Genomic DNA, 22,060 nt, shown 5'->3' on the forward strand with positions numbered 1-22,060 from the left:
AAGGTACTGGAACAACTAGAAAATCTCCTATCAAAGGCTGCGATTGGCGCAAGTGGAGTTCAAGAAGACGGCAGGTGACTTAGTTGATTTGTAAAGGTACTGGAACAACTAGAAAATCTCCTATCAAAGGCTGCGATTGGCGCAAGGGGAGTTCAAGAAGACGGCAGGTGACTTAGTTGATTTGTAAAGGTACTGGATTCCATAGGCCTTGAGGGAGATTTGAACCCTGTGGGTACCAAGGGATGCTCCAGAGAGCCAATGCCAAGCCACAACACCCGGAGGTCCACTGGAAGAAATGCCAGGACCTATGTATGAAATGCCAGGCCACAACACCCAAAGGCCCACTGTAAGAAACGCCAAATCGGAGGTCCACTGCAAGAATTGCCAAAGTGCAACAACTGGCGGTCCACTGTAAGAAGGGGCCATAAGAGCGAGTTACATTCAGAGTAAATTGGGAAAAGGCAAGGCAATTTTATTTCTCGAGCACTATTTGTACACAGGGCAATTCAAAGTGCTTGATTACAAGACATTCTCAGAGCCCGAGATGGCTCATATAGTTCCAACGTGTCAGAGACGGACTTTGGCACAAGACCATGCCAAAGACTTGAACACAAGGAGAGCTGTTTTAAAAGTCAGTTCTCTGAGCAACAGGAAGCCAGTGCCGTGACCTAGGCACTGGACTAATGTGGTCGTATTTCCTGGTTCTAGTCAGGACTCGAGCAGCAGCATTCTGGATGTACTGCAGCTGCCTTTACAGCTGGTTTAGAGAAGGCCATTGCAGTAGTCTAACCTGCTGGAGACAAAGGCACGGAAAACCACAAACTTTGATCCAAATCATACACTAACTGCGAGGTTTGGTCGGTGGTCTCACCCGACATCCATTTCAGCCGGCCCCTTCCCAAGGTTTCTTTTTCTGATCTCGGGCTTCTGGAGTTTTTCCTTGCCCAGATGTGGGTTCAGATCAGTGACGTCGTGTATAAATAAATTGTGATTGATGATTGACTGACTAAATAGAACATATACAGGTAAAAGCCAGTAAATTAGAATATTTTGAAAAACTTGATTTATTTCAGTACCGTATTTTCCGCACTATAAGGCGCACCTAAAAACCACAAATTTTCTCAAAAGCTAACAGTGCGCCTTATAACCCGGTGCGCTTTATTACGATTAATTTTCATAAAGTTTCGATCTCGCAACTTCGGTAAACAGCCGCCATCTTTTTTCCCGGTAGAACAGGAAGCGCTTCTTCTTCTACGCAAGCAACCGCCAAGGAAAGCACCCGCCCCCATAGAACAGGAAGCGCTTCACCCGCCCCCATAGAACAGGAAGCGCTTCACCCGCCCCCGGAAGAAGAAGAAAAAACGCGCGGATATCACCGTACGTTTCATTTCCTGTTTACATCTGTAAAGACCACAAAATGGCTCCTACTACGCGACAAGGATCCGGTTCATAAAAAGACGCAATCTCTCCATCCGCACACGGATTACTACCGTATTTCACAGCAACTGATATTCCTGTGAACTGCACTGTGGAACGGGAGCACGTACGGTGAATATTCGCACCACAGGGAATGAGGAGTCATCCTTCACTGTGGTTCTAGCTTGCCATGCTAACTTCCACCCATCCAAAAGAGACCTTTCCAGCCGGCGTCATCATAAAAGCTAACTCGAAGGGATGGATGGATGAAGAAAAGATGAGCGAGTGGTTAAGGGAAGTTTACGCGAAGAGGCCGGGTGGCTTTTTTCACACAGCTCCGAAGGCGAACACACCTTCACTAAGACGGGCAGATAGCGCCGGTCGACATACGCCAACATCTGCCAGTGGATCGTAAATGCCTGGGCAGATATTTCGGTCACAACTGTGGTCCGAGCTTTCCGGAAGGCAGGATTCACAGAACTGCTGCACAACAACAGCGACACTGAATCCGATGACTTCGACGAGGCGGAGCCGGCCATTTTTGGATCCCACGCTTGCGCAACTTTTCAATTCGGACACCGAAGACGAAGAATTCGAAGGATTTACGAATGAAGAATAACTTCAGAAGGTGAGCGCTATGTTTATTTTGTGTGTTGTGACATTAACGTTCGAGCAACATTATGTTGCTATTTATTGCTCTACACCATTTTGAATTTTACTATGTTTGTGATTGCACATTTGCGTACATTTTGGGACAGAGTTGTTAGAACGCTGGTTTTCAATATATTATTAAAGTTTGACTGAACTATCTGACTGTTTTTTTGACATTCACTTTAGCGCAGCGTTTTTTTGACATTCACTTTAGCGCAGCGTAGGCGCGGCTTTTAGTCCGGGGCGGCTTATTGGTGGACAAAATTATGAAATATGTAATTCATAGAAGGTGCGGCTAATAATCCGGTGCGCCTTATAGTGCGGAAAATACGGTAATTGCATTCAAAAGGTGTAACTTGTACATTATATTTATTCATTGCACACAGACTGATGCATTCAAATGTTTATTTCATTTAATTTTGATGATTTGAAGTGGCAACAAATGAAAATCCAAAATTCCGTGTGTCACAAAATTAGAATATTACTTAAGGCTAATACAAAAAAGGGATTTTTAGAAATGTTGGCCAACTGAAAAGTATGAAAATGAAAAATATGAGCATGTACAATACTCAATACTTGGTTGGAGCTCCTTTTGCCTCAATTACTGCGTTAATGCGGCGTGGCATGGAGTCGATGAGTTTCTGGCACTGCTCAGGTGTTATGAGAGCCCAGGTTGCTCTGATAGTGGCCTTCAACTCTTCTGCGTTTTTGGGTCTGGCATTCTGCATCTTCCTTTTCACAATACCCCACAGATTTTCTATGGGGCTAAGGTCAGGGGAGTTGGCGGGCCAATTTAGAACAGAAATACCATGGTCCGTAAACCAGGCACGGGTAGATTTTGCGCTGTGTGCAGGCGCCAAGTCCTGTTGGAACTTGAAATCTCCATCTCCATAGAGCAGGTCAGCAGCAGGAAGCATGAAGTGCTCTAAAACTTGCTGGTAGACTGCTGCGTTGACCCTGGATCTCAGGAAACAGAGTGGACCGACACCAGCAGATGACATGGCACCCCAAACCATCACTGATGGTGGAAACTTTACACTAGACTTCAGGCAACGTGGATCCTGTGCCTCTCCTGTCTTCCTCCAGACTCTGGGACCTCGATTTCTAAAGGAAATGCAAAATTTGCATGGTTGGGTGATGGTTTGGGGTGCCATGTCATCTGCTGGTGTCGGTCCACTCTGTTTCCTGAGATCCAGAGTCAACGCAGCCGTCTACCAGCAAGTTTTAGAGCACTTCATGCTTCCTGCTGCTGACCTGCTCTATGGAGATGGAGATTTCAAGTTCCAACAGGACTTGGCGCCTGCACACAGCGCAAAATCTACCCGTGCCTGGTTTACGGACCATGGTATTTCTGTTCTAAATTGGCCCGCCAACACCCCTGACCTTAGCCCCATAGAAAATCTGTGGGGTATTGTGAAAAGGAAGATGCAGAATGCCAGACCCGAAAACGCAGAAGAGTTGAAGGCCACTATCAGAGCAACCTGGGCTCTCATAACACCTGAGCAGTGCCAGAAACTCATCGACTCCATGCCACGCCGCATTAACGCAGTAATTGAGGCAAAAGGAGCTCAAACCAAGTATTGAGTATTGTACATGCTCATATTTTTCATTTTCATACTTTTCAGTTGGCCAACATTTCTAAAAATCCCTTTTTTGTATTAGCCTTAAGTAATATTCTAATTTTGTGACACACGGAATTTTGGATTTTCATTTGTTGCCACTTCAAATCATCAAAATTAAATGAAATAAACATTTGAATGCATCAGTCTGTGTGCAATGAATAAATATAATGTACAAGTTACACCTTTTGAATGCAATTACTGAAATAAATCAAGTTTTTCAAAATATTCTAATTTACTGGCTTTTACCTGTATATAACCAAGATGACTGAGAATTATTTCATATATAATTAGTTTTTATTACCATTAATAAAAACAACAAAACCTGGCTTCCAGCTTTATCTCAACAGTTGTGCAATTTCCTGCTGGGAGGAACACATGACTTCATTCTGCCTTCCCAACGCCACTTCATTCATTCGCCAATGAACTCTGAGCCGTGACGGTAAACTCCGTCCAGTTTATTTTCGGGCGATGACACTTGGCTTCAAACGCTCTCTGCAAAACAAATGCATAAAAAGTGAAATACTTTGAGCTGGCTGTTTTTGTCTCGCTCCGAGCCAGACGAAATGAAGCCAAACCTCAACACCGGATTGAATAACCGGTTCGGCTGAATATTTTTTGCAGCGGATCCCTACCGGAGAAAATCAATCCGTCACCACGCGTACAGGAAGGAAGCCTGGGCCGGGGAGAGATACTGCTCTTAATGACACGTCTCTGTGTGCCTGCACCTCAGGGGGAAGTAACCGGATATTTAAACAGAGATAAGCGTGTGTGCCAAAGGGGCTGCGATTGGATATGACTGAAACCCCACGGCAACCGGCCGTGATATTGGATATGGAAAGGTAAATAGTAATACAGTTATAGAATGTTTCAATGCCGTGAATGAAAAGCCCGTGTAACACTAATCCGAGGGCAGTAAAATAGGAGCTCAATTCGCCTCTGCCAAGTTTTCATTAGCAGCCGTCGCCACGCTTCGCACAAAAACACTTGTTTTAAATCAAAATTTGGAACAGAGGTTTTTGGCTCCTCAGGATCCGCAAGCAATAATCACACATACGTCCTGGATTCCAGCATCCTCTGCCATAAGTTCATGGAGTAGTTCATGGAGTAGTTGGACGCTATGGTCCATCCATCCATCTTCTTCCGCTTATCCGAGGTCGGGTCGCAGGGGCAGCAGCCTAAGCAGGGAAGCTCAGACTTCCCTCTCCCCAGCCACTTCGTCCAGCTCTTCCCGGGGGATCCCGAGGCGTTCCCAGGCCAGCCGGGAGACATAGTCTTCCCAACGTGTCCTGGGTCTTCCCCGCGGCCTCCTACCGGTCGGACGTGCCCTAAACACCTCCCTAGGGAGGTGTTCGGGTGGCATCCTGACCAGATGCCCGAACCACCTCATCTGGCTCCTCTCGATGTGGAGGAGCAGCGGCTTTACATTGAGCTCCCCCCGGATGGCAGAGCTTCTCACCCTATCTCTAAGGGAGAGCCCCGCCACCCGGCGGAGGGAACTCATTTGGGCCGCTTGTACCCGTGATCTTGTCCTTTCGGTCATAACCCAAAGCTCATGACCATAGGTGAGGATGGGAACGTAGATCGACTGGTAAATTGAGAGCTTTGCCTTCCGGCTCAGCTCCTTCTTCACCACAACGGATCGATACAGCGTCCGCATTACTGAAGACGCCGCACCGATCCGCCTGTCGATCTCACGATCCACTCTTCCCTCACTCGTGAACAAGATTAAAAGTTAAAGTTAAAGTTAAAGTTAAAGTACCAATGATTGTCACACACACACTAGGTGTGGCGAGATTATTCTCTGCATTTGACCCATCACCCTTGATCACCCCCTGGGAGGTGAGGGGAGCAGTGGGCAGCAGCGGTGGCCGCGCCCGGGAATCATTTTGGTGATTTAACCCCCAATTCCAACCCTTGATGCTGAGTGCCAAGCAGGGAGGTAATGGGTCCCATTTTTTTATAGTCTTTGGTATGACTCGGCCGGGGTTTGAACTCACAACCTACCGATCTCAGGGCGGACACTCTAACCACTAGGCCACTGAGTAGGTTGTGAGGTACTTGAACTCCTCCACTTGGGGCAAGATCTCCTCCCCAACCCGGAGATGGCACTCCACCCTTTTCCGGGCGAGAACCATGGACTCGGACTTGGAGGTGCTGATTCTCATCCCAGTCGCTTCACACTCAGCTGCGAACCGATCCAGTGAGAGCTGAAGATCCTGGCCAGATGAAGCCATCAGGACCACATCATCTGCAAAAAGCAGAGACTTAATCCTGCAGCCACCAAACCAGATCCCCTCAACGCCTTGACTGCGCCTAGAAATTCTGTCCATAAAGGTTATGAACAGAATCGGTGACAAAGGGCAGACTTGGCGGAGTCCAACCCTCACTGGAAACGTGTCCGACTTACTACCGGCAATGCGGACCAAGCTCTGGCACTGATCATACAGGGAGCGGACTGCCACAATCAGACAGTCCGTTACCCCATACTCTCTGAGCACTCCCCACAGGACTTCCCGAGGGACACTATGGTGACTCTGAAAACCTGCATGCTTCCCGTCCACGAAGGGGGGTTTAATGATGTCCTTCAATGTGTCCCCCAATCTAAGGCCCCGTTTACACTAAGGTTATCCAGGGTAAATCCCACCTAACCTTATCTGTGTCCACACACAACAATGCCACCGTTCAAGACCCTTTCCCAGCTCCGTCCGACCTAGTACGCATGCGCGAAAAATGCGCACGTCATAGTCACCTCCAGTGTTGCTTTGTGTGCAAGTTCTTAAATGTAACTTATCGGAACAATATCCAGTGTTGTGGTATTTCAATGAACTGGAATCCAGTGTGCTGTGGGGCCCTATTGTAGTGAATCACACCTGAGACGTCATAAATTAATCCAATCTTTAATAAACATTTGACAACAATCAATCTAGGGATGTAGATATCTGGTCAGGACACTCCTCACTCTTTTGCCTTCACCTTCATTGTCCATTCCTTTTTGGTGACTTTATATACTCTGGACCTAGACGTTGAGTCTTTGACATACATGGCGGACAATAACTAATACAGTCTGCTTTGCCTGTCCAAAAGCATTCGCCGTTTTCCGTAGTCTTCCCTCGACGGCCAGGTACTACAAAGCACACGCTACCTTTTTTTATCACTTCCACGGGAGCCCGCCTTCTCGTTGTCTCTCCTTCGACAAATGGACAAAGTTTTTTGCTAAGTAGAATCACAGCTGACCCGGACATTGGAAAGTTCTCTTGCCGTCTGAGAAGTGTTGTATCCCAAATAGCTGCAATCGCTTTCTCTTAATATTTTATAAAGTTTGAAAAGTTAAAAGTTACTTAAGCAAGTATAAGCGATATTGATCACAGGGAGCTAATTAGCCTATGCTGCTATATTGACGTGTTGAGCTGGTGACAGGGTGCTGCTGCATCGCCTTTGAGTTGGTGAAAGTTAATTCTCGATTATACGTCATGCCTCTCACCTTGATATTAGAAGGTTGTGGACATACAGTAAGACAAGAAGTAGCTCAACTTAGACCCGCAGATGGCAAGAAAGACAGGAAAAAAAATGCTATTTTCCATGTGGATTTAAATGAGTTATTCATATATAAACATCCCATCGGTCTTTATCCCAGTGAGAGCAGACATCGTACAGTAAGTGATTGTTTTATTATTCTGATAGTGTGTATTTCTTGTTTAGCACTTAGCAATAGTGCTACATGAAAACGTGTAGATCATCCTCCTTATAATCAGGATCAAACATATACGGTTCTGGATAGTCTTGCCGTCTGAGAAGTGTTGTATCCCAAATAGCTGCAATGGCTTTCTCTTAAGGTATTCATGTGGGATTTCCACAAGTGTCTGTGCATGTAGAAGAAGGAGAAACACGGGCATGTCTGGATGACTCGCCTCCATATTTCCAGTGGTTAGCTCCGAGTTATGAAACCGCTTTATTATGAAGCTGGCTGTGGCGCGTTCTTTCTGACATCACTTCCTGTGTCTTTCTGGCATCAATTCCTCTCCGAACTCAGTTTGTAAACGACCAATGAGTCCATACAAAGCTGAGAGCCGGAGATTCAAGAAATACACGGCGCACTTACACGTGTCAAAAATTGTCCGAGGAGGGGAACCTTAAACGATACTTTAGTGTGGCTGAAACGGGGCTTAGGCTAAATCATTATCCGTTTAAGGAGTTATCCGGCTTAGTGTAGACATAGCCTAAATGAGAGTTCTGTCAGAGAGAACAGGTCTGGGCTTGTTGCATCCAGCTGTGGCTGACACAAGCTACTCGGGTCAGGATCAAACATATACGGTTCTGGATAGTCTTGCCGTCTGAGAAGTGTTGTATCCCAAATAGCTGCAATGGCTTTCTCTTAAGGTATTCATGTGTGATTTCCACAAGTGTCTGTACATGTAGAAGAAGGAGAAACACGGGCATGTCTGGATGACTCGCCTCCATCTTTCCAGTGGTTAGCTCCGAGTTATGAAACCGCTTTATTATGAAGCTGGCTGTGGCGCGTTCTTTCTGACATCACTTCCTGTGTCTTTCTGGCATCACTTCCTCTCCGAACTCAGTTTTAAACGATCAATGAGTCCATACAAAGCTAAGAGCCGGAGATTCAAGAAATACACGGCGCACTTACCCGTGTAAAAAATTGTCCGAGGAGGGGAACCTTAAACGATACTTTAGTGTGGCCGAAACGGGGCTTAGGCTAAATCATTATTAGTTTAAGGAGTTATCCGGCTTAGTGTAGACATAGCCTAAATGAGAGTTCTGTCAGAGAGAACAGGTCTGGGCTTGTTGCATCCAGCTGTGGCTGACACAAGCTACTCGGGTCAGGATCAAACATATACGGTTCTGGATAGTCTTGCCGTCTGAGAAGTGTTGTATCCCAAATAGCTGCAATGGCTTTCTCTTAAGGTATTCATGTGTGATTTCCACAAGTGTCTGTACATGTAGAAGAAGGAGAAACACGGGCATGTCTGGATGACTCGCCTCCATCTTTCCAGTGGTTAGCTCCGAGTTATGAAACCGCTTTATTATGAAGCTGGCTGTGGCGCGTTCTTTCCGACGTCACTTCCTCTCCGAACTCAGTTTGTAAACGATCAATGAGTCCATACAAAGCTAAGAGCCGGAGATTCAAGAAATACACGGCGCACTTACCCGTGTAAAAAATTGTCCGAGGAGGGGAACCTTAAACGATACTTTAGTGTGGCTGAAACGGGGCTTAGGCTAAATCATTATCAGTTTAAGGAGTTATCCGGCTTAGTGTAGACATAGCCTAAATGAGAGTTCTGTCAGAGAGAACAGGTCTGGGCTTGTTGCATCCAGCTGTGGCTGACACAAGCTACTCGAGTCAGGATCAAACATATACGGTTCTGGATAGTCTTGCCGTCTGAGAAGTGTTGTATCCCAAATAGCTGCGATGGCTTTCTCTTAAGGTATTCATGTGTGATTTCCACAAGCGTCTGTACATGTAGAAGAAGGAGAAACACGGGCATGTCTGGATGACTCGCCTCCATACTTCCAGTGGTTAGCTCCGAGTTATGAAACCGCTTTATTATGAAGCTGGCTGTGGCGCGTTCTTTCTGACATCACTTCCTGTGTCTTTCTGGCATCACTTCCTCTCCGAACTCAGTTTTAAACGATCAATGAGTCCATACAAAGCTAAGAGCCGGAGATTCAAGAAATACACGGCGCACTTACCCGTGTAAAAAATTGTCCGAGGAGGGGAACCTTAAACGATACTTTAGTGTGGCTGAAACGGGGCTTAGGCTAAATCATTATTAGTTTAAGGAGTTATCCGGCTTAGTGTAGACATAGCCTAAATGAGAGTTCTGTCAGAGAGAACAGGTCTGGGCTTGTTGCATCCAGCTGTGGCTGACACAAGCTACTCCGGTCAGGATCAAACATATACGGTTCTGGATAGTCTTGCCGTCTGAGAAGTGTTGTATCCCAAATAGCTGCAATGGCTTTCTCTTAAGGTATTCACGTGGGATTTCCACAAGTGTCTGTACATGTAGAAGAAGGAGAAACACGGGCATGTCTGGATGACTCGCCTCCATCTTTCCAGTGGTTAGCTCCGAGTTATGAAACCGCTTTATTATGAAGCTGGCTGTGGCGCATTCTTTCCGATGTCACTTCCTGTGTGGGGCGCGGTCATTCTGGCGTCACTTCCTCTCCGAACTCAGTTTGTAAACGATCAATGAGTCCATACAAAGCTAAGAGCCGGAGATTCAAGAAATACATGGCGCACTTACCCGTGTAAAAAAATTGTCAAACTCTGGTTTAGTGTGGCTGAAACAGGGCTTAGGCTAAATCATTATCCGTTTAAGGGGTTAGTGTAGACATAGCCTAAACGAGAGGTCTGTCAGAGAGAACAGGTCTGGGCTTGTTGCATCCAGCTGTGGCTGACACAAGCTACTCGGGTCAGACGCCCTTGAGCAGGGCATTAACTCGTCAGGCCTGTGGGCTGGCCCCAGAAATCTGGTGTCACTGTTGTTCACCTCCAAACTACTTGTTGACCTGCGTATCATCTTAGATCAGGTTCCCATTAGCAACCGGAGCAGCTTGATGTTGTACAGTCTACAACGCACTTGTTCTTTGGGGTTTTCTTTTGGTTTTTAGGCAATGTTAGCCACTTGCATGTCTGGTAAGTGTCTGCAACGTTATCATTGTTTCTAGTATCGCATGATAAAGGTTTAAATATCATTTACGGTATCAGAATTTTTTTAAATTTAAGTAACAGGGTTGTTGTTGTACCGTGTTTCGATACTTTGCAAAATACACACAAAAAATAAATTCTTGGCATTATCTTAACAGAAAATCTTATGTTACATTAAACATGTTTCTTATTGCAATCCAAGAAGAATGTTGCCATAAAATAATAGTGAGCATTCTAGACGACTTGTCTTTTAGTAGTAAGTAAACAAACAGAGGCTGCTGACATATGGAGTAACATCCATCCATCCATCCATGTTCTTCCGCTTATCCGAGGTCGGGTCGCGGGGGCAGCAGCTTAAGCAGGGAAGCCCAGACTTCCCTCTTCCCAGCCACTTCGTCCAGCTCCTCCCGGGGGATCCCGAGGCGTTCCCAGGCCAACCGGGAGACATAGTCTTCACAGCGTGTCCTGGGTCTTCCCCGTGGCCTCCTACCGGTCGGACGTGCCCGAAACACCTTCCTAGGGAGGCGTTCGGGTGGCATCCTGACCAGATGCCCGAACCACCTCATCTGGCTCCTCTCCATGTGGAGGAGCAGCGGCTTTACTTTGAGCTCCCCCCGGATGACAGAGCTTCTCACCCTATCTCTAAGGGAGAGCCCCGCCACTCGGCGGAGGAAACTCATTTCGGCCGCTTGTACCCGTGATCTTGTCCTTTCGGTCATGACCCAAAGCTCATGACCATAGGTGAGGATGGGAACCTAGATCGACCGGTAAATCGAGAGCTTTGCCTTCCGGCTCAGCTCCTTCTTCACCACAACAGATCGATACAGCGTCCGCATTACTGAAGACGCTGCACCGATCCGCCTGTCGATCTCACGATCCACTCTTCCCCCACTCGTGAACAAGACTCCGAGGTACTTGAACTCCTCCACTTGGGGCAAGATCTCCTCCCCAACCCGGAGATGGCACTCCACCCTTTTCCGGGAGAGAACCATGGACTCGGACTTGGAGGTGCTGATTCCCATCCCAGTCGCTTCACACTCGGCTGCGAGTAGCATATTGTGTCATTTCCCATTCCAATGTTTAGTCAAAATTATGAGGGACAAGCGGTAGAAAATGGATAATTGGTCTACTTGTTCATTTACTGTTAATATCTGCCTACTTCCGGCGTAGCCTCCTCTCCAGTACACCTGAATAAAGCCGGATAGTCGAATCTCGGATTCAAGAGGAACAGTGTGGTTTTCGTCCTGGTCGTGGAACTGTGGACCAGCTCTATACTCTCGGCAGGGTCCTTGAGGGTGCATGGGAGTTTGCCCAAGCAGTCTACATGTGCTTTGTGGACTTGGAGAAGGCATTCGACCGTGTCCCTCGGGAGGTCCTGTGGGGAGTGCTCAGAGAGTATGGGGTATCGGACTGTCTGATTGTGGCGGTCCGCTCCCTGTATGATCAGTGTCAGAGCTTGGTCCGCATTGCCGGCAGTAAGTCGGACACGATTCCAGTGAGGGTTGGACTCCGCCAAGGCTGCCCTTTGTCACCGATTCTGTTCATAACCTTTATGGACAGAATTTCTAGGCGCAGTCAAGGCGTTGAGGGGCTCTGGTTTGGTGGCTGCAGGATTAGGTCACTGCTATTTGCAGATGATGTGGTCCTGATGGCTTCCTCCGGCCAAGATCTTCAGCTCTCACTGGATCGGTTCGCAGCCGAGTGTGAAGCGACTGGGATGGGAATCAGCACCTCCAAGTCCGAGTCCATGGTTCTCTCCCGGAAAAGGGTGGAGTGCCATCTCCGGGTTGGGGAGGAGATCTTGCCCCAAGTGGAGGAGTTCAAGTACCTCGGAGTCTTGTTCACGAGTGAGGGAAGAGTGGATCGTGAGATCGACAGGCGGATCGGTGCGGTGTCTTCAGTAATGCGGACGCTGTATCGATCCGTTGTGGTGAAGAAGGAGCTGAGCCGGAAGGCAAAGCTCTCAATTTACCGGTCGATCTACGTTCCCATCCTCACCTATGGTCATGAGCTTTGGGTTATGACCGAAAGGACAAGATCACGGGTACAAGCGGCCCAAATGAGTTTCCTCCGCCGAGTGGCGGGGCTCTCCCTTAGAGATAGGGTGAGAAGCTCTGTCATCCGGGGGGAGCTCAAAGTAAAGCCGCTGCTCCTCCACATGGAGAGGAGCCAGATGAGGTGGTTCGGGCATCTGGTCAGGATGCCACCCGAACGCCTCCCGAGGGAGGTGTTTAGGGCACGTCCAACTGGTAGGAGGCCACGGGGAAGACCCAGGACACGCTGGGAAGACTATGTCTCCCGGCTGGCCTGGGAACGCCTCGGGATCCCCCGGGAGGAGCTGGACGAAGTGGCTGGGGAGAGGGAAGTCTGGGCTTCCCTGCTTAAGCTGCTGCCCCCGCGACCCGACCTCGGATAAGCGGAGGAAGATGGATGGATGGATGGATGGAAAAAACAGACATTTTTTGCGAAATTAATACAAAATAAATAAATAAAAACTTAAAAATGACATATGCGTAAGTATACAGACCCTTTGCTCAATACTTTGTTGATGCACCTTTTGGTGGCGAAGCCATATTACAGTGGGCCTGGATGAATTCTGGTAAGAATCCTGCATGTGACTGAAACAGTAAGGAGGTCATTTATGTGAACATGGCTGTCACTCGGTAAAGAAAACAACAAAACTTAAACCTCTTGTGGATATTTACCGCACTAATTAGAACCTCGTCAATTCGATTTTGATTATTCCACTCATGCTGGACATTCAAACAACCACTTTCCAATTTAAAGAATATTCCAGGAATTCACAGAATTCCCGACTTTCCCAAGCCCCTTTTCCTTTGGCTTCTGCTTCTACAGTCCAACAATTCCACCATCAAAACTATCCACTTCGTCGGGACATCTAAGGTACTTATCTTTGTTTTCGTACAAATTTTCCGGGAATTCCGAAATACCAATTCTCAATTCCAAAGTGCTACTACGTCAACATTTCTCGACCATCCATCCATCCATTTTCTACCGCTTCGTCCCTTCGGGGTCGCGGGGGGGCGCTGGAGCCTATCTCAGCTACAATCGGGCGGAAGGCGGGGTACACCCTGGACAAGTCACCACCTCATCACAGGGCCAACACAGATAGACAGACAACATTCACACACTAGGGACCATTTAGTGTTGCCAATCAACCCATCCCCAGGTGCATGTCTCTAGAACAATTGTGATATCTATATATTTTTTTTGTAAATTCCCGGTTTCCTGAAATCCCCAAATTTCCAGGAAATTCCCAATCAGGTGAATGGACATTTTCAAAGTTCTACAACTGCCACATTTCTCAAACCGTTTTCCACCATCCGCACTGTCCACTCTTCCTGCACACCCGAGCCAGCATGTTTCCCCGGTTCGGGAAATTCCCGTGGTACCCGGAATTACCAGGAATTCCCTCCCCCCCATTGCAAATGAATGGGCAATATACAAACCTCTTCATATCCCAGTTTTCTCATCCGATTTGAAGCGTTTCAACGTCCGCAAACTCTACTCAGCCTGGACATTTACGCATTTCAGGTGATTTTTGCACGGATCATCTTTCTCTTTTGGTCTATCACATCGAAGAAACGCTATTTTTCACTCCCGCTTTAAAAGCGAAATGAAGCAAAAACGAATGCAGACCCACTGTCCATGGATCAAAGGTAGTTCTTTGCTAAGCAGATGGCTTCATAACGTCACGTTCCTTCCCTCCCCCCCCCCCCCACCCGAAATATTCTGTGGTGGCATCCAAGCAATCGGAGCCTCTGCTGTCCCCGGGTCAGGTGATGCTCCCCCGACCCCCGACCCCCAAAGGATTATAGGCAACCGGATCCTTTTGGCATTGGCACTGGAATTTTCATTACAACGATCCTGGGTGTGGTGCGCCAGGAATGCATCCTCAATGGGAAGGAGAATGCAAAGTGCAAAGGGGTCAGCAGTGAGGTAACACAAGGAGTTCTTGCCGGAGCCCGCCCCCCCGTGTTCCGGGAGCGCTCGTCGCGTATTTTTTCCCCCAATGTGAAACTGGATCGGCGACGATAAGCCGCCTCGCATGTTCTGGTCCTCCCGGTGTGGCCTTGACATGTGCACGTCATATTTCCCTGGCTGGTCCACGATGCTATCAGTAGGTGCCGGTGGCCCGGCAGCCTTGGCTGGAATAAGATTGCAGGGCCCAATTTTGTCAGGGTGGGGGGGTTGGGCGGTACGGACACTCATGGGGGCACAGCTCTGGAATTACCTCCACAATTGAGAAGTGAAAGCTGTGCGAGAGGGTCAGGGGGCAACAAAGACCCCTCTGTCTGTGCAATGCATTCTGGCTCGGGGTGGGGGAAATACTATCTGGTGCCATCGGCCCCTGGGCTCCCCCCTTCTTTTCCCGTCTCTTGGACTGACCATGACAGCAGGCTGGGGTTGGCAGCGTGCCACACCGGAGCCGCAGACCCTCAGCTCCATTGACAACTGCTTCCAGCATTTACACATCCAGTCTGAGAGGGGAAGCGCACCAATAGCTGTTACACAATCCCCGGAGTGCTTGCATGGGCCCCATGACGACCCAACTCGGCTCTTTTCAGTCAAACCGGTCAGGAAATGTGTCTTAAAGGGGAGCATTATCACCAGACCTATGTAAGCGTCAATATATACCTTGATGTTGCAGAAAAAAGACCATATATTTTTTTAACCCATTTCCGAACTCTAAATGGGTGAATTTTGGCGAATTAAACGCCTTTCTAGTATTCGCTCATCGGGAAGCAATCCGCCATTTTCTCAAATTTGTAAAACGGGTCAAAATGGCTCTTTGAGTGGTAAAGGTTGCCGACCCCTGCCCTAAGAAAAGGCATTGAAGCTTAAGGAAAGCTATGCAGAACGAAACTAAAACTGAACTGGCTAGAAAGTAAACAAAAACAGAATGCTGGACGACAGCAAAGACTTACAGCGTGTGGAGCAGATGGCGTCCACAAAGTACATCCGTGACACGACATGACAATCAACACCAAAATAGGAGCGCAAGACAAGAACTACAACACTACACACAGGAAAACACCGAAAAACTCAAAATAATTCACGGCGGGATGTGACAGGGGGTGACAGTACACCTACTTTGAGACAAGTGCTATAGTGATGCATGCTTGGTTATGGTTATGGCATACTTGCCAACCCTCCCGGATTTTCCGGGAGACTCCCGAAATTCAGCGCCTCTCCCGAAAACCTCCCGGGACAAATTTTCTCCCGAAAATCTCCCGAAATTCAGGCGGACTCAGGTCCTCCACAATATAAAAAAGCATACCTGCCCAATCACGTTATAACTATAGAATGATGGAGGGTGAGTTCTTGGTTTCTTATGTGGGTTTATTGTTAGGCAGTTTCATTAACGTCCTCCCAGCGCGGCAACAACACACAACAGCAGTAGTCACGTTTTTTGTCTACCGTAAAGCAGTTCGTCCGCCGTAAACAGCAATGTTGTGACACTCTTAAACAGGACAATACTGCCATCTAGTGCATTTGATGAAAGCACTTTTGTGCGTGCCACACAGCAATGCATCATCAGAGAGGGTGTTCAGCATGGTTCGAAAAATAGTGACAGAGAATAGAACAAAGATGGACAATTCAACCCTTAACTCAACAATGAGTAGATGAGTGTTATGTGTGTGTATATGTGTAAATAAATGAACACTGAAATTCAAGTATTTATATATATATATATATATATATATATATATATATATATATATATATATATTATAATAAAAAAAAAAAAATATATATATAATAAAATAAATATATATATATATATATATATATATATATATATAGCTAGAATTCACTGAACGTCAAGTATTTCTTATATATATATATATATATATATATATATATATATATATATATATATATATATGAAATACTTGACTTGGTGAATTCTAGCTGTAAATATACTCCTCCCCTTTTAGCCACGCCCCCGCCCCACCCCGACCACGCCCACCCCCACCTCCCGAAATCGGAGGTCTCAAGGTTGGCAAGTATGGGTTATGGTTTGAATTCATTTCTGACAACTTTTTACTGTCAACTGGGTTTCGTTTTTTTAACCATTTCTGCTGGTGGTGCGCCAACCCAAAAAATGTGCCTTGGCTCAAAAAAGGTTGAAAAACACTGCTCTATCACACAAAAAGTAAGAGTTGTAGAAATGATTGGAAACTCAAAACAAGTGTATGTAAATGTTTGACCACGACTGTACATAGTGTGTGTATAAAATGTTAAAGGAGGCTTTTGGAGCGTTTTTTTAAGCGCAATAGAGCAAATCCTACTTTCTCCATTGTTCGCTGACTTTTGCTAGCGTTTGTTTATGCTTTAGAATGCGTTTAAAAAAAATACAAACATATGTTATTGTGGTACATAAGGATTGTAAAATGGGGTTCCCCTTCGAACAGGAATATGCTTGCTACTGGAGCTTCTGTAAAAATAAATAGGTTTCGCAGTAGAGCTTCATACATGAGTAGAAAACATTATGTCAGGAAAGAACTTGAGAGGAGCAAGCAAAAGAACCCCCTTTCCAGATCGAATGCATCCACAGTCCGGGTCTGGGCCAACTTCCACAGCTGTCACGCATTTCCAACAGATTCCTCCGGCCCTGGACGAGGCCGCAGAGAGAGAGAGAGAAGACATTCCTGCGCCATTACACACACGGCCCAAAATGAATTAACGTTAACATCTGATATTGTGGAAGTGGGAAATTTGCCACCCTGACCTTGCCCAAAGCACTCCGGAACTCAGGGTCGTGGATTTATTATCTCAGATGGCCCTGTGAGGTCACCAGGGGCTGTCAAACCCCCCCCCCCCCCCCAACCCCCCCACCTCGCCGTTCCGGCAAAAAGCCCTGCGGCCTTAAGTGTGCTATTCATTAAGTAGTGCTGGAGGACACATGTTGCACGGATATTTGTCATAGGAACGGCATGTCTAGTCCATTCCCAGCTGTTGAGCCGCAGCTCGGACATGCAGCCTTTGCATCCCCTCCGGAGCGCTCGCAGACACGTAAACAGGATGCCTCCCCGTGTACGACTGCACAAGTAGTGATGGGTCCAGCTCATAGAGCAAAACCCTGTGTCGGCGCGCGTCATACTTGCCAACCCTCCCGGATTTTCCGGGAGACTCCCGAAATTCAGCGCCTCTCCCGAAATTCAGGCGTAGCTGGAGGCCACGCCCCCTCCCAGCTCCATGCGGACCTGAGTGACGTGTTGACAGTGTCACGTCTGTGTAATCATGTTTTGTTTTAAGTCATGTTTTGTTTAGTTTCTGGCTTTTCACTCCCTCGTCTTGTTTCCATGATTACCCCCATTAGTTTCACCTGTTCCACGTTTGGACTCATTGTGCACTCTTGATTGTCACCATAGCAACCCGTTAGTTTTCACCTGTCACGTCACGCACCTGTTTCACGTCTTGAGTCACGCACCTGTTTTCGTTAATCGTGTCTGTAGTATTTAAGTTCAGTGTTTTTCAGTTTGTCTTCCTGACGACCTCACCACATTTATGCTCTGTCCATGCCTGATACTTCTTTCCATTTCCATTCTTCATGCAACTATTTTTGTCCAAGCCAAGTAAGTTTTTGTTCCATGTTTATAGTCTTTTTGGTTTCATAGTTTGTTCTCCGCCATTGTGCGTGTTTTTCGTTTGTACTTTTTTTGCTATAGTCTTTTGGTTTCATAGTTTATTCTCCGCCACTGTGCGCGCTTTTCGTTTGTACTTTTTTTTTTGATATATTAATAAATCATGTACATTCATTCCCGTCTCGCCCGAGCCAACTTTCCGTTGCATCCCGGAAAAGCAAACACCCAAGACCCAGTCCTGACAGACAGCCTGTTTTCACGTCCGCTTTCCCACCATATAAACAGCTAATGATCGAGGGCGAGTTCTTGGTTTCTTATGTGTGTTTATTGTTAGGCAGTTTCATTAACGTCCTCCCAGCGTGGTAACAACACACAACAACAGCAGTCAAGTTTTCGTCCCCCGTAAAGCAGTTCGTCTGCCGTAAACAGCAATGTTGTGACACTTTTAAACAGGACAATACTGCCATCTACTGTACATGCATATGTGACCCACCCATAATGTGTCACATTTTTGTGTTGATTTATTCATTTTATTTTGTGGTTTGAATTCGTTTTTGGAGCTGTCATTATAGATTTATCAGTATTCACATTGGTCAGTAGGGGGCAGTAGGGCGTTTCTTCCCAATTGAATGCTATCACCTGCAGACCGGAAGTGTCTTGTCATTCTGATGAGAGCGACCAGTCTGTGAACAATTGAAACGTCCTGTGTGCTTTTTCCTCCTGTATAACAGGTTAGTTTTGGTGAATCAACTCACTGAATAATACCCATGTGATCTTTATAAGTTTAAGTACACATTCTGATGGTGGAGCCTAACTCTAAAGTGTTTGTGAGTTGTACTTTGTATTTGTGAATGAATCCAGTGCACAGCTGCAGTACTCAATACAAAAAGGCGACGTGAGTGCGCAATGTTTATATAGGAACTTCTGATCCTAATTCAGACTCCCAAATTAGAGCTCCCGTTTTCTTATTGATTTTATAATGTATATTTGTATAATGTGTGTGTTCTGAAATAGTGACAGAGAATAGAACAAGGATGGACAATACAACCCTTAACTCAACAATGAGTAGATGAGTGTTATGTGTGTGTAAATGTGTAGATAAATGAACACTGAAATTGAAGTATTTCTTTTATTTATATATATATATATATATATATATATATATATAGCTAGAATTAACTGAAAGTCAAGTATTTCTTATATATATATATATATATATATATATATATATATATCTTAATCACGCCCCCGCCCCACCCCCGACCACGCCCCCACCCTCCCACCTCCCGAAATCGGAGGTCTCAAGGTTGGCAAGTATGGTGCGCGTACCGCTTTTAGAAAGTCACGTGACCGATCATGAGCTGTTTTGGTCACGTGACCGATACGTGAACTGTGTCGCCTACTCTGTGCCCTGTGAGCGGCTCTTTTCTACAGCCGAAGAAATAATAACTAAGAGAAATCGTCTAAAATGTAATATGTCGGAAAAACTTTTTTTTAATTTTTTTTTTAATAAAAATGTGTAAAAAAATTACATTAAAAAAATTCCCAGTCCACAATCATCCACAACACGTTCTCTTAGATTTCCATGTTATGATACATGTTCACATTATTTATTGACTGTATCTAAAAAAGATACAAATATATTTTTATTTAAATGAAGATATGAAATAATCCTAAAGGAAATACAATGACTGTTCTAAAAATAGCTCAAAGAGCAGCACTTACCAGTGAGCTGCCTCTATTTTTTCAATTGTATTTATTTACTAGCAAGCTGGTCTCGCTTTGCTCGACATTTTTAATTCTAAAAGAGACAAAACTCAAATAGAATTTGAAAATCCAAGAAAATATTTTAAAGACTTGGTCTTCACTTGGAATAAGCGGTAGAAAATGGATGGATGGATGGGTCTTCACTTGTTTAAATAAATTCATTTATTTTTTACTTTGCTTCTTATTACTTTTAGAAATACAATTTTAGAGAAAAAATACAACCTTAAAAATGATTTTAGGATTTTTAAACATCCATCCATCCATCCATTTTCTTCCGCTTATCCGAGGTCGGGTCGCGGGGGCAGCAGCTTAAGCAGGGAAGCCCAGACTTCCCTCTCCCCAGCCACTTCGTCCAGCTCCTCCCGGGGGATCCCGAGGCGTTCCCAGGCCAGCCGGGAGACATAGTCTTCCCAACGTGTCCTGGGTCTTCCCCGTGGCCTCCTACCGGTCGGACGTGCCCGAAACACCTTCCTAGGGAGGCGTTCGGGTGGCATCCTGACCAGATGCCCGAACCACCTCATCTGGCTCCTCTCCATGTGGAGGAGCAGCGGCTTTACTTTGAGGTCCTCCCGGATGACAGAGCTTCTCACCCTATCTCTAAGGGAGAGCCCCGCCACCCGCCGGAGGAAACTCATTTCGGACGCTTGTACCCGTGATCTTGTCCTTTCGGTCATAACCCAAAGCTCATGACCATAGGTGAGGATGGGAATGTAGATCGACCGGTAAATTGAGAGCTTTGCCTTCCGGCTCAGCTCCTTCTTCACCACAACGGAACAATACAGCGTCCGCATTACTGAAGACGCCGCACCGATCCGCCTGTCGATCTCACGATCCACTCTTCCCTCACTCGTGAACAAGACTCCGAGGTACTTGAACTCCTCCACTTGGGGCAAGATCTCCTCCCCAACCCGGAGATGGCACTCCACCCTTTTCCGGGCGAGAACCATGGACTCGGACTTGGAGGTGCTGATTCTCATCCCAGTCGCTTCACACTCGGCTGCGAACCGATCCAGTGAGAGCTGAAGATCCTGGCCAGATGAAGCCATCAGGACCACATCATCTGCAAAAAGCAGAGACCTAATCCTGCAGCCACCAAACCAGATCCCCTCAACGCCTTGACTGCGCCTAGAAATTCTGTCCATAAAAGTTATGAACAGAATCGGTGACAAAGGGCAGCCTTGGCGGAGTCCAACACTCACTGGAAACGTGTCCGACTTACTGCCGGCAATGCGGACCAAGCTCTGACACTGATCATACAGGGAGCGAACTGCCACAATCAGACAGTCCGATACCCCATACTCTCTGAGCACTCCCCACAGGACTTCCCGAGGGACACGGTCCAATGCCTTCTCCAAGTCCACAAAACACATGTAGACTGGTTGGGCAAACTCCCATGCACCCTCAAGGACCCTGCCGAGAGTATAGAGCTGGTCCACAGTTCCACGACCAGGACGAAAACCACACTGTTCCTCCTGAATCCGAGGTTGGACTATCCGGCGTAGCCTCCTCTCCAGTACACCTGAATAGACCTTACCGGGAAGGCTGAGGAGTGTGATCCCACGATAGTTAGAACACACCCTCCGGTTCCCCTTCTTAAAGAGAGGAACCACCACCCCGGTCTGCCAATCCAGTGGTACCGCCCCCGATGTCCACGCGATGCTGCAGAGTCTTGTCAAACCAAGACAGCCCCACAGCATCCAGAGCCTTAAGGAACTCCGGGCGGATCTCATCTACCCCCGGGGCCTTGCCACTACAAAGACAAGATATTTGATGTTCAAACTCATAAACTTTTGGTTTTTTTTTTGCAAATAATCATTAACTTAGAATTTCATGGCTGCAACACGTGCCAAAGTAGTTGGGAAAGGGCATGTTCACCACTGTGTTACATGGCCTTTCCTTTTAACAACACTCGGTAAACATTTGGGAACTGAGGAGACACATTTTTGAAGCTTTCATTCTTGCTTGATGTACAGCTTAAGTTGTTCAACAGTCTCCATTCTCATATTTTAGCCTCCATAATGCGCCACACATTTTCACTTGGAGACAGGTCTAGACTGCAGGGGGGCCAGTCTAGTACCCGCACTCTTTTACTATGAAGCCACGTTGATGTAACACGTGGCTTGGCATTGTCTTGCTGAAATAAGCAGGGGCGTCCATGGTAACCTTGCTTGGATGGCATTATATGTTGCTCTGAAACCTGTATGTACCTTTCAGCATTAATGGTGCCTTCACAGATGTGTAAGTTACCCATGTCTTGGGCACTAATACACCCCCATACCATCACACATGCTGCCTTTTACACTTTGCGCCTATAACAATCCGGATGG

Source organism: Nerophis lumbriciformis, linkage group LG16 (genome assembly GCF_033978685.3).
Source record: "Nerophis lumbriciformis linkage group LG16, RoL_Nlum_v2.1, whole genome shotgun sequence".
Taxonomy (NCBI): Eukaryota; Metazoa; Chordata; class Actinopteri; order Syngnathiformes; family Syngnathidae; genus Nerophis; species Nerophis lumbriciformis.